Raw genomic sequence first — 10,734 nt, forward strand, 5'->3', positions numbered from 1 at the left:
CCGCGAACGCGTCCGCCGACAAACGCGGTTAACTTTGTCACGGCGCGGCGCGGCGATTTTCAAAGGCCCCGATGGCTCTCGGCGCGCATTTAGGGCTAAATGTGGCCGTCCAAGTATCGCGTTGTCACGAATACACGGAGAAGCGCGACGGAAACCGAGAGTATCTGGTCAGATTTATAAACTTCAACGAGAAATAAATTCGATTTCTTTGTGACGCCTATCCTGCATCTATCCATTCTCGTAACTTCAAATAAATTGAGCTGAATTATTAATAAGAAACAATTGTATTATACTCTATGAATTTTCTAGAGTGACTTTTCACTCTTTTGGAGTGAATCTCATTCCAAAAGAGTGAAAATACTGTCACTCAAGTGACCGAGTGGCAGTATTTTCAATCTTTTGGAGTGAGATTCACTCCAGAAAATTTAGAGAGTACGCAATTGTACACGGAGAGAATGCTCTTTTAAAATTTACCCTGAAAATCATGTTAATCATGGGACAACATAGTATTTCGACAAATTTTATGTGAGTTTCTCTATTTTTTTTTACTGTGCACTACAATAAAATTTGTTGTACTATATATTAAAAAAAAAAGTGAAAATCACATAAAATATGTTGTCCCACGATTAATATGATTTTCAGGGTAAATTTTAAAATAAAATTCTCTCCGTGTACATTACACAACGAATTAAGAGTGACTTCTAACGCGACGATAACATCACTGATCACGACTGTCCGTTTACTATCTGCATATGTGGTCCACACGAAGAATCATTCGTCGAGACGATTTCGGGACGATTGATACCGAAGTCGCTCGCGAGTAAGAGAGAGAGAGGAATGATTTCCTTCCGAATAGCTCCAGATCCGCGCTCGTTTACGATCGCGTATCCCGCAGGAACCGACGGCGCGCCGCCCGCGTAAACGCTCCTGTTTACCATCGAGAAGACAATAAACAGGATCAGGAGACAAACATCGCCAACGACGACGACGACAACGACGACGACTCGGAGTTCACCCTCCCTCGAGGCGCGCGACAACGTTCTGGAAGCTTCGTGGAATTCCCTTTCAGGGCTGTGCGCGCGTTCGAGACCCGTCCGTACCGCGTGGAAAACGTGATTATAGCCGTAACCGCGCGGCGCGGCGCGCGGCGGCGGGAGGCCGCCGGAGAGGACGGGAGAAAGGAAGGCTCTCCGACCGTGTCATTGTTCTCGGGGAATTCTTCGACGATCAAAAGCTATATACGCCGAGTCGTGGAATTTCATCATTGAGAAGTTCGCCGTGGAGAACGAATGGGAAAGCGAGGAGATTCGATCAAACGAGGAGTAAAGGAGGGGGGGCGAGATGTTAAGCGCGTGGGAGAAAATACAACTCGACACGGTGTCTCGATTGATGCGAGTGGCTGACGAGAGTAGTGACGCACGACTATAATTCTGCTTAACGCGGACGCGGCTCGGATTCGCAAATCGCGCACAAACCGTAACTTCGCCGCTAACATTTCACGACGTTTTAACGCGTCTCATCTGCTTTAACGACTGAAACTCCACAGTTGAAGTTTCGTCTCCCCCTCTCCAGAACCAGACTTGAAAATATCCTAACGTTTTTGCGACTCCACCGCTTCGGGCATCGTTAATCTTTCTTTCAAATCTTAAGTCTTCCTCCTACCGTGCGTCCGTTTCCACTCATTCTACCTCCGCACTTTTATTTATTCCATACGCATTGCTCTCGCTTAGTAAAAGAAACAAAGAGTTTTCTTTTAAGGAAAAAAAAAAGGGAAGAACGGTTGAAAATCCGTAAAGCCAACCTTCGAAAGGTTTTTCCTCATTCTTTTGTAGAACAATCAGAATGCATTCGAACATTCCGAGACGCGTATTCGAGGACACTCTGGATGAACGCGGTCTCTCGCAGCCGAGCGCTCTCGTAGAGCTCGATGGGCGCGTACCTGGCTGGTTTCTTTATTTTTTATTTTCTTTTTTTTTTTACCAGGCCTGAGAAAACTCACCGTAAACACGAGGATAATCCGTGCGCTGCCGAATAAACGTTGAGCTTCCCGTTTGTGTCTCCCTTCAGTCGCGGCACACTCTGCGGCACATGTCACAAGAAAAAGCCACGACGTCGTTAAACAGACGCCGGAGCGGAGAGAACGGAGGACGCGCGCTCCGATTTTTCCTTTTCACTTTCGTCCTTTCGCCTCCCGGCTCCTTCCCACGACCCTCGCACAAACGAGATTCTTCTCCTCCTTCCGATTCTCTCTCGCGCGCACTACTCGACCGTCGTTGTCGTTAGGTTAGGTCGCCGGTTCGTCGCGCAGGCAGGCAAAGGCAGGCAAGGCAGGCAGACAGGCAGGCAGGCCAAAAAATCCGGGGTCTCGTTCTCTCTTTCTTCTACTCTCACCCTGCTTGCACTCTCCGGTCGTCTCTCACTCTTTCACTCCACAAATCGTGTCCCTTTTCGTATAGAAGGATGTCCGACAGGCAGGTACGCTACCGCTCTTTTCTTTCTTTCTTCCTCTGTCTCTCTCTCTCTCTCTCCTCTCCGGAATCGTCGCAGGATATCGTCAGGATAGAAAAGTATAAAAAAAGCAAAAAACAACGCACAATGCACAAGTCAACGGGAGTTCGCGACGCGTCCGTCGGTTTCGGAACACCGGTTTATGAGTGGCTCGCGTTGTTTGGAGCAGCGAGGAGTTTCTCTCTCTATCTCTCTCCTTCTACTTGTCTTTCTTGATATGAGAAAGAGATCTCGATCCGATCGAGAGAGAGAGTTTACGCCGCTTTTTCGACCCGTGAGTGCCAACAATGTCGCCGGGGAGCAAACGCGCACGACCGCCGGGTGTACAACGCTCGTTTTTGTTAAAACCCCGCACCGCGCTCGGATCACCCTCTTCTCGCGCGCGCAGATCCTGCCGCCGTCCTTTGTTCCTCACGTCTCGGCCGCTGCTACGTGACTGACCGCTTCGTGCGCGCCCGACGCACACGAGCCGCGCCGAAGGCACCCGAGGAAGGATCCCGACGGTTCGTCGATCGGAAACGACCCTCGACGCGGAGAGCCGAGGGAGAAGAACCTTCCTTTGTTCAGGCGAGACCGAGCGGCACGACGACGACGATGACTGCGACGACGGCGAAGACGACGACTCGTAACATAGTCTGCGCTTCTCTTCTCCGCTCTCTCTTCCTTTTTCTCGTTCTCTCTCTCTCTTTCTCTTCTCCTCCCCCAAGATGCGCCTTTCTCTCGTATTATATTTTGATCCTTCTCTTTCGCTCCCTTTTCAACGTAGATATATTATGCACACGCCACACTCTCGCACACTCCTTTCTTTCTCTCACTCTCTTCCTTTCACTCGTTCTCTCTCGCGCGCTCTCTCTCTCTCTCTCTCTCTCGCTCTCCCCCTCTTGCTTCGCGTCGGCGATGTGAACGATCGCGCGGTCTGTTGGTAACTGAAACGACGCTCTAACGGTGGAGTCCGAGTTGAACCACGGCGTCGAGACGCTGTGGTCAATGGTGGGGGGGAGCCTTCGAACAACCACCACCACCACTACCACCATCCATGTTCGCTGCCGCCGACGCCGACGCTGACGCCGACGACGCCGACGCCGACACCGCCGCCGCCGCCGCCACCGCCATCGCCATCGCCGGTGGTGTTCCTCCTCTCTCCCTTCCGCCGCTCCGGCTGCCCTCCCGGCTGGCGCGCAACACCCTCGCGGCATCAACCCGGCGCGACGCGGCGCCCGTTGGCGTCATAACGGGTGGCCAGATCGAAAGAAGTCGCTGCTGATGGTCTCCGCCACGATCGATCGGTCGCACGTACGGCTACTCCGACGCCTTTCGGTACGATAACCTTGATCTTGATCCGTAAATTTCGTTATCATCGCCGTAATGCACGCCATCGGATTAATATTGGAGACAGAGGGGAGTTAGACGTGCGTTAGATGAGAGTTAGAAGATTCGCAACGCGATCTTAGAAATCCTTTTTTTTTCTCCCTTATACGTGAAAAAACTCGGACTTTGTCTGGCGCACGCCATGAAATACGCCAGGTGGTAAAATATTTTTTTCTGTAAACGAACGACTTTCGATTGCCTCGTAATGTCATTACATTATACTGCTCCTCATCAATAAATACATGCCGCGAGCACATTTTGCGCGACGCATCGCGATAAATAATGCAAAGCCGAAGCGCGGCAGCTGGGGGACAATCGGACGTAAAACCGTAACCAATTACAGACGTACCACAGGCTTCATACCATAACCTATGATACACTGTAGTTTGCGATGAATCAATAAAACATCCATCTATTATGACGGTAAAACGTAACGCCCCTTATCATATTATTGTTTTCCCCCTGAGCTATTTTAGTTCAGTCGGTGCATTCGAACGCAGCGTCGAATCCGCATGATATATTATTTTCCAAAATAAAACTTTTAATCGTAAATATCATTGCTTTCTTTTGCAGAATATACAAAATGCAATTGTTCAAAAGCGCTGCTTCTGATTTTCGCAGTATGCAAGAATAAATGCAATATAAATGCAAGAATACACGGAAAGATCAATTTTGCTGAATCCAGATCTGAAAATAATTTTTGTTTAATAGTCAAAATAATTTTGTGCGAAAGTCAAAGTGATTGCTAGAATATCAAAACGTTTTATAGCAATGCTTATCAGTTTTTAACATTCCAACAAATTATTTTGATGATTCAACAAAAAATTATATTCAGATCTATTTTTAGCAAAATTTTTAGATCTTTCAAGAAAATCGTTCTTTCCATGTACAATCTATTGCAAAGTGTCATTTAACTAACTTGTTAATTAATCAGGGATCAAATAATCTTTCCGCGCAAGCAATGCCTCGCGGCAGTGCACATGCGATAAGTTTTCCAATTTTAATTTTCCCGCTTTTACTAAATGCATCATGAAACAGAAAAAAATTGTATCCAATTATTTTAAGTAATATTACTTATTCTCTCTCTCGTTGAGTTTCATATCAAGAAAAGATTAAATAACGCATTAGAGAGAATTAATAGCATTAAAAAAAAAATTTTTTTTTTATAATGTCACTAATTGGAAACGTGAATCGTTTATCTGTATAGCGCTGCACGTGCGCACATGTTGAAAAAAGAAACAATAAGCGTGAAAACCTCGGGGACGTGGACGCCAGGTGAGGGTAGAAGAGATAATGAGGAAAAGTATGCCGTATGGTCGTTGCGAGGGAAAAAGAGAGAATGTTTTACATCCGTGAGAAAATTTTCTGCGCACGGCGGTTTTCCCCGTTTGTGTGGAGATCGCGATGGTTTTGCTTTTCTTTTCATTGAGCGCGTAACGACGTTCATGCTCTCCTATTCTGTACATATACCGCCCGTATACCGCGTGTAATTCAACCTTAATGTGTAACTCAAACCTATACATTCTCCAAGCATGTCATTAATCGTAAAAAAGTATATCGCGCAGCTTGTATTATATTAGCGAAAAATGTGCGATATAATTATAAAAACGTTACGTATAAATGAAAGGTGATGAGCTCGATGGGCATACGATTGCGAGACCAAGAAAGTGCGCGCGAAATACCGCGCGGAATCGCCTTGCTTGCTTGCTTGCGCGCGCGCTTCGAGCATAAATTAAAGGAAACATTTTGCACCAGTTCGTTATATAAGGATTACCGTGTAGGAAGAGAGCTTTTGCTGGAAATCAAAGTAAACGTATTCACGGCAGACACGTAACGCGGTAACACGCGGTGAAATTTACCTTGCGTAAATGTGCCCATTGGCCCACCTAGCAGCTCTCGCTATATAGGGAATCCTATCTCCGAATATGCAAAAATCTACACGGAAAGAACGATTTTGTTGAAAGACCTAAAAATTTTGTTAAAAACACATCTGAAAATAATTTTTTATTCAATCACCAAAATAATTTGTTGGAACGTTCAAAACTGATAAGTATTACTATAAAACGTTTTGATATTCTAGCAATCATTTTGACTTTCGCACAAAATAATTTTGATTATTGAACAAAAATTATTTTCAGATCTGAATTCAACAAAATTGTTCTTTTCGTCTAGGTATTATGTCGCGCAGCGAATTTTTGTTATAGACAAAACGTACCGCCGCGCGGCACGAGGATTTTTCAGAAGATTTCTCCGCGCTTTTCAGTTTCAGCATTATTTCGTGGAAATAGGGAAAATATACTATCAAGTCAGGTAGGTAGGTAGATTACTTCGCGGAGAAGGGAGAATATTTCACGGGGCTGACACTCACGAGAAAACAGTCCCGAGGTAGCTGAGGAGGGAGACAAACGGCCTAGGTTTCCTTTTCACGCGGGTTTTCAGGGGCTCGGTTATCGCGCGGCAGTTGCGCAAGCCATCGTTCCGAAATGAGGCGAATCAATTACACGGAAGGGGGGGAAGGGGGGAGATGAAAATCCGCGTGGCACAGTCGCAAACGAACCAGGCGGCGAGAAAATACCCGGTAATAACGGCGGTACGACGAAAGGGGCGATGACGAATGAGAGCTGACACCTTCTTTATTCGTGGGACATAAAATTAAAGAACTCCAGCGGTATTTGCGCAGAAAGCGAAAAGGACCGTACATCATTGCATTATTCCAATAAGACGCGTGTTGTCTACATTTACACAAATTGCCTGTTCATTTAACGAAAAATAACTCGATAACTCGTCACAAGTGCTCGTTATATTCGTCAACGATCGACATGCTTTTTGCATTTCAATTCTTGAGCTGTTCCGCGGGAAAAAACAGGATGTCGATGATTTCAAGCGTCTTGAAGATGCGCCGTTGCTTTCTAAAGTTGTGTGTATTTTAAAAATTCCAAATTCGCGTGACAGGTAGATGAGCTGTCATTAACTTTCGTCACGCGCTCGACTTTCCAATCACCACCTTCGCTAATGCCAAGGATACGCCAAGATAGAAACATTCCAACCATTAAACACTTTTACGAGCAGTAAGCCTTTTCATTTAGCTGCGAGCGTTGCACGCGTGTAATTACGAGTTTCTTTCAATGCACGGAGGACGACAACAACCGTTTCGCGTCAGTGCTTATTATTCGATAGTCTTGAGAATATAATAATTAACAATAATAATTTATCTGTGTGAACATCGCGTCCCCTTTCAAACTAATCGAAATAAGTAGATACGTGTAACATACGTATGGCTGTAATTTTTTAAAATTTGTATGTGCAAAATCTAGAAACAATAGTGTAGTGATGTATATATTGCGCATTTTCCAATTACGCGTCGCAGTTCCACGCGTCAATTAACGTTGTTTCCAAATCAATAAATAAAAATATAAAATATGAAAAAAAATTAAATATTAGGGAAATAAGTCAAATTACAGTTAATAATTTCATCGAATTGAACAATGCAAAGAATGAACGTACATTGAAAACAAATAACCATTTTCAAATAATAAATATCATCAAAGATACTCATTTTAATCTCGTTGTATGCTCGTATTTATCCATCTCAGAAAAAGTATAAAAGAATCGACGGGGTTCGTTGCCTAGGACGGAACAAATATCGAGTTCTGGTTCGAAAAGAATACTTCAAGGATTCTGAAGAGAAACAAATGTGAGAGACCTGCTGATTTGTAAAGGTAAAATAAATGGTTAGGCATTTCGTAGCTTATTTCTCTTGGAAAAAGTTTTCAATAAATCGAACAATCTTTGTATACATATTTTTTTATTGATCACTTCAGAAAATAATTCACGCGGCGCGGAAGTTGGTCCCAAAAATTTCCTCTTTGTGCAACTCCTCGAACTCTTTCCTCATAAATTGGTAGATACTTTGAAAGTCATCATAAATTTTATCGACATCGCGATTGCACGGGCGATAAATATCGATACGCGCCGATCGGCGAGCCCATATTAAGGAGACGTCAGTAAGTTTTGTGGAGTTCTGAAATATCATTTTCGCGCGCTCTCTCCGAGCGAGAAGAAATTTCTACGAATTCTACGAATTTTTGTCGTAAACCTGTTAACACTGCAATTTGAATAAATTTTTACAATTTGCCTATAATTTGCTAATACTGCAAAATTTTCGGCGTATGAATTCGATGCTCGATGGGAGTATTTGACGGTAAAAAGGAAAAAAGGAACGCCGTAAAAAAAAAATCGAATAAAGCTCTCTTATAGAACGTCAACTGAAATCTTTTGCTCCGCAAAAAAAAACATTCCATTTAATTGAAAATTTTCTTCAAACAGGACGCGCGATAAAATATTCAAAGTGTCACAAGATATACCTATATAAGTACGATTATATAGTAGGGAACGTCACAAACTACCCGATTGCCCGGGCGTTAAATTATGACACTCGTAACGAGTTTTTGCCACTATCGGAATGGCTTACGGCCCTGAGTCCCGGTCGAAGCACAGCGAGGGGCACCTGCTCCGGATCCAAAAGACGTTACACGCAACGAACATACCCTACGTATTTTCTCTGGTCGGTTACATTCCGTTTCGTTCCGGGCAAACGGGTACAAAGAACAGCGGTTCTCAACCCGTCGTCCTTAACCCGTCGAAGAACGGCGAAGGGGGGGCGTCACGTGGAAAAGTAGCGCGAAAGAAATTGCGGTTTGAAGAAAATCAAAAATATTTCTGAAGTACGAAACTTGCCTGTCAACTGCGTCATTTGCAATTCCTTCGTGCGTGCTCTTATGTGGCTTGGCCTTACACGAGTTTCTTATGTGACACTATGATTTATGAAAGGCCTTTCATTATCGCTCGAAAACTTAATTTTGATGGTCCACTTTGACCTTTTATTTTCTAATTACTCTTCGGTAAACAGGCAGAGATTAAGACGTCGGGAAATATTTGTCCAAGTGACCGATTCATACACGGAAAGAACAATTTTGCTGGATTCGGATCTGAAAATAATTTTTGTTATACAATCAAAATAATTTTGTTAGAAAGTCAAACTGATTGCTAGAATATCAAAATAATTTTGTTGGAAAGTTAAAAATGCTTATCATTTTTTACTTTCCAACAAGATTATTTTAATAATTCAACAAGAATTATTTTCAGATCTCTGTTTAGCAAAATTTTTAGACCTTCCAGCAAAATCGTTCTTTCCGTATATACATTTCTTTTTTTTAAATCGATGGGAGACTTTGTCTAGCCCTTTTTATCAATATTCTCTCTATCGTATTATAATCAGCGTGTGCTACGAACCGATACGAGTGTCAGGAAACAGCTGACTTTTCGGGAAAGCAGCTGCTTCCTAGGTAATATTTGCTTGTTCGCGCGAGGTCCCGTCAAGCCTTTCCCTTCGGAAGCTTCTCTACGTTTAATGACAGTTGCCACAACCAGTCATTACTTCCAGCCAGAAATTATTATTTGACACGTGTGACGTTAAAAAGCCACGCGTTCGTTGGAAAGTTTTTAATTTCAAGAAGCGAGACGCGACGGCTTATCGATGAACGCCGCGGTAAAGTCGGGGTCTGCCCGTCGCGCGTCGGGCGTTCATATCGGCTTTACTTTTGGAATTGGCCTTGCAAAATGAAAGGCAGACTCGACACTCGTCGCATCCGCTCAAGTCCGGCTTTCCGCTCGTGGATGCCGTCGGGACGCCTGAAACCGGCGCGACGCGCGCCACGCCGGAAAACAGCTGACTTGTACTTTTTCGTTGGAGGAGCAGCTGGTCGGCCAGTCCACGGGCCAAGAGCCGTCTGCGTTCCTTATACCGGGTGTGCCCTTTATCAGCCCATAAATAAGTACGCCGGACTTCGTTTCAACGTAATTGTACACATGAAGAAACCGCGTTTTCTGATTAAAAAAATGTAACAACTGACGAGAGATAATACGATCGAAAACGATACGAAAGGAAAGAACAATGCACCAAACGTCCGTAAACTTATACATAATTGTTCAAATTTCCTATTGTAAGTAAATTCGATATTTCTTCATCATTGCTTAGCATGGAGAGATATAAAGGAAATTTCCCCAGATGTTGTAGTCTATATTGAGAGAAAATTTTTCGATATTTGACTGATAATTGCATGCGGTAAAATAAGTATAGTTAGAAATCCTATATATTTATAGTTAATACTGCTATGTTACGCAACAATAATTATATTTATAATTTTACCAAACTATACAAAACAAATCTGTAATTACCAAATTAACCATACATTATAAATTGTGATAATTGCAACCATTTTTTTTCTCTCAGTGCACGATTCCTATAAAAAAGAATCAAATTATCGTGAAGAAATCTATAATGTTAATAAATTGAGTTACAGCACATTGCGTTAACATGCGATAAAAAGAATCAAATTATATGAAGAAATCTATAATGTTGATAAATTGAGTTACAGCACACTGCGTTAACATAAGACATAATAGTATCGGCACCAATATACTTCGATAACATCGCGGTAATTGGGGCATAATTTAATGAACGACATGTTGAACATCGGCAATTAAGCCTAGATATAGCACAGAAGAAAGTTTAATGCGTCGAGCGCTCTTAAAGATTCGCGAAACAAGTACTAGTATCGCCTATCAGCAACATTTACAAGAATTTCCCACTTTCAATCGTTTTTTTTTCCACGTGATGACCTATCGAGTTATTTTCCCTAGTACATTTAACTGCAAAAGAAAAAGCCGGAATTTATCATCGGTCCATTACCTCCCGTGGTATCGCGAGTAATGGAAAGTAAACGGTAAAGGACATATAAAAAGAACTTGAACTCGTTTGTTGCCATCGTGTGCATGAATACCTCCCGAGTACTGTGA

General features: G+C 43.2%; 1 protein-coding gene across 1 annotated transcript in view; it reads right to left on the reverse strand.

Moving 5' to 3' along the window:
* The window catches only part of LOC105450560 (brain tumor protein), a 50,922-nt gene extending 47,492 nt beyond the window's left edge, over window positions 1-3,430 (reverse strand). Inside the window, exon 1 of the mRNA XM_011690487.1 lies at window positions 2,000-3,430. The gene's annotated coding sequence lies outside the window, so the exon portion shown is untranslated. The remainder of the gene's footprint in view (window positions 1-1,999) is intronic.
* Between the last annotated feature and the right edge of the window lie 7,304 nt (window positions 3,431-10,734).

The sequence above is a fragment of the Wasmannia auropunctata genome, unplaced genomic scaffold, assembly GCF_000956235.1.
Source record: "Wasmannia auropunctata unplaced genomic scaffold, wasmannia.A_1.0 LD336060.1, whole genome shotgun sequence".
NCBI lineage: Eukaryota > Metazoa > Arthropoda > Insecta > Hymenoptera > Formicidae > Wasmannia > Wasmannia auropunctata.